Raw genomic sequence first — 3,502 nt, 5'->3', positions numbered from 1 at the left:
ACATGATTGAAAGATCGAGAAAAGAAATCATATAAATGAGTGCAACCACAGTTGGTTAAAAGAACTAGTGATGCTGACATTGTGCGGTGAAACACATCGCCACAGTAACAGTCATTGGCAATGTTTTCATATTTTTTGATATGAATGACACACGTCAAGATGTTATTTAATAGAAAAAGACAAAAGATAAGTAAAAAAAGCTGATGTGGTGCGCGGCGATGTGCCACCATCAAACGATAAATATTATAGTAATGAAGAATCTTTTGGCTCATTCCTCTACTTAGGTACTTGTGCCACCCTCAGAGTTGGTGATCATAGAACAAGAGGGATGGATGCCAATTTAGCCAATTTAGCTGAAATTTTGAGGGTTGCTTCATTGTCACCCTCTCTTTCTATTCATCCCATCGGATCTATCAATAGAGACTAGGATTCTTGTCAAATTGATCATTAAACTTGTCTCCTACACTCATGGGTGATTGTAAGCTAGTGAGTTTTTGATATCCATTATCTTGTTCCTTGTTTCCTATGTGTAAGAAGAGGCAACAAACAAGGGGAGAGCTTACATGCACTTACAAATCATCATGATCTTGGCAGAATGTATAGATTTGCGATAAGCGTCCTTGCCTTACATTAGTTATTCTAAACATCATTTTTAGATTATATTGATTTCACTGCCATGTTTCATCGTTGCATTAGGCTCATATGTCCTCTAATTAGTTCCTACAATTTTCACATCACCATCTCATCATGATCTCCATTGTCCTACCGCTTATGGGACTCAGTCTTTATTTTAATCCTATGCATTCTTCTTGTTATTTCCATTCCATCCACGTTCTTTCTGCCCTAAAACTATGATTATCACTAGAAACAATCTATTATAGTCATCCGGTATATATTATTAATTATCACTATCTCACCATACATTTTCTTATCTCTTGACTCCACATTTTATGTGTATCTTTTCTTATCTCACTTATCATTATTTGAAGTATAATAACTCAAATTATTGTTTTTGTCATAATCCATACTAATTAATAGGTATATTTGTTTTAACTGAGTACAGATTTAGATTCTTTTTTATTCAACTCCAAAAATACGAAGACAAATGAAAACTCTAACATCGAGCTGATCATTTTCACAGTGTAATGTGCAGGTTAAAATATGGACGAATAATACATTAACACTTGCTCTTTATTCAACCAAAAATGTTGTTCCATAGGTCTTTGTGACTTCAAAATATGTTTATGTATTTTTTTACCAAAGCTACTTTTCTCTATTGGATGTGCTCTTTTTTCTGGTAAAGAGTAAGAAAGAATTTCTTAAAATTGTGATACATTGTAATCGATGACTGCTGCCCAAAATTTCTGCCTTCATTATAGAAGCCTCTAGACTGACCCAAAGGTCAAATTTAATGGTAGAGAATGACTCTAGGGACTAGTGGCCCGCATTATGAACAAGGAAAAGGCGAAACCCCAGCTAACACACCAATTGTGAGATCGTGTCCCTATTAGCAAACATCCAATATTTACCACACCCTTTAAAATTGTGAGCTATTAATGAGAATATTAAATTGAATCATATTATATTAAAACACATATTTAGTATTAAAAAATTCAAAATAACGGTTTTCTCCATTATAGCCCTTATTTTAAATGTAAGGCATAGTTATGACTGTATTAAAGGTAAAAGGCAATCAGGTTTGTAGCCCATGACTTCTTGACCCAAGTAATTCATCACTACCAATGATTTTTTGCATACAGCTAATTTGGGATACATTTTGAGAGGATGAAATTGTGTTCTTACAAAACAACACATAGACATTATTAAATCAACCGTTAAATAGAAATTCAAGAATCGAAAAATATTCATCATTAATTGAACACCCAAACTTTAAATAAATATCACAGATAGTGAAAGTATCGTAATATCATTATAATTATATCATAAACACCCAAAGTTATCAAAAGAATTGAAATTACAATCTGAGATATATAAATATCTTTCATCCTTTAATTTTGGAATTGAAAATAGGAAAATAATTTTTTTAGTAGAAAGTATTATAACTTATTTAATTAAAAGAAAATACCCTTAAGTGAATGTTTATATGAAGGTGAAGATATAAAATATATAATTATTCAAAAAGTAACTTTTTTGGGATCATGAAATCTTTGGTGTTAACTATATCTAGTCTTGTGGGATAACTCATAATGTTCTCTCAAGTAGTTTATTCATGTTGACACAAAAGAAGGCATATGAATCAATTGTGAAAAATATCAATTATATGTTTCGCATCGGTACGCTCCACAACAACTTGGACACTATGCTTTTTACAAATGTGTGTAATGCCCCTTTTGGCTGGTTTCTTACACTTTCTTTTCGGGATCTAATCTAAAATTTAGATGTATACATAGGGAAAGTCGTGTGCAATGAAAACTGCAAGCACGGTTTGGGGAGGGTTCTTTTTCTATTAAAGAAAACTTTTCTACTCCATCCGACTAGCTCCGGGTTCGAGTCCCGGGCAACCCATACAGAAAAGGGAAAATTAACTCTGCGGTTTTCGATTTTCATATTTTTTTAGTTCTGATAACGTCATATATTTTCTATAGATATATATCCTGTCGTCAGATTGGTTGACATTGACATAGAAGCTATGTTATACTGTTAAATAACAAGCCTTCCAGTATCTAGTTTTCTAGCTAATACGTGTGCTTGGGAGTCCTTGAAATTTGAATAAACCGAGATTTTACCATTACTGCAATTTTAGGAGACGCGAAAGTACACCATCAAGTCTTGTTGGTGTGGAAGATATTACAATGCTGGAGTGTGCTCACTTTAGTCAATAAAATGGTGCTTCACACTAGTCACATGCAAGAGCAGTCTCTCACAATTTTAAATTCTGTTTTTTATTTTTCTTTGTTAAATAGTCTTTTCATGCCTTTTTTTTAAATTTGTACATAAAAAATGAAAATTGTCATTTACACAGGATGTTCTTGATATAATTCAAGTCAAGACAGTAAGAAAGAGAAGAGGTACATTGACAATATGTCGATGAAACCAAAAGAGGGATAAGAAGAAAATAATATTATGAAAGGATGATAATCCAAATAAGAGGAAAACATTTGTTGTAAAGCACTTCATATGAGGTATATATAATTTGGAAGAGATAGGTTTTATAGGCCTAAGTAACTTGGAGATGAAATGTTTGTAGATAAGCTATTCATAGGGATAAATAAGGTCACTCAATAAGACATTTAGTTGACACATGCGACAGTGATGTTGTGCTTTTGGACTTCAAAAATGCATTCCCCAACCTATATTAAGATTCAGATAATGGAGACAATATGATGTAATACGATGATCGTGCCGGGATCGGACGGCTCGTATTGCGTCACAGTAAAGATAAGGGTGACCTAGTAGCTAATTAGATGAAATGAATGTCGGTGCAAACCCCTTGACGAGCAATAATGGACGACTACAAACAGGGATCGATGATCAACGACGT

Source organism: Wolffia australiana, chromosome 13 (assembly GCF_029677425.1).
Source record: "Wolffia australiana isolate 7733 chromosome 13, ASM2967742v1".
In the NCBI taxonomy this organism is placed as follows: Eukaryota; Viridiplantae; Streptophyta; class Magnoliopsida; order Alismatales; family Araceae; genus Wolffia; species Wolffia australiana.
Note: the sequence above shows the minus strand (reverse complement) of the source record.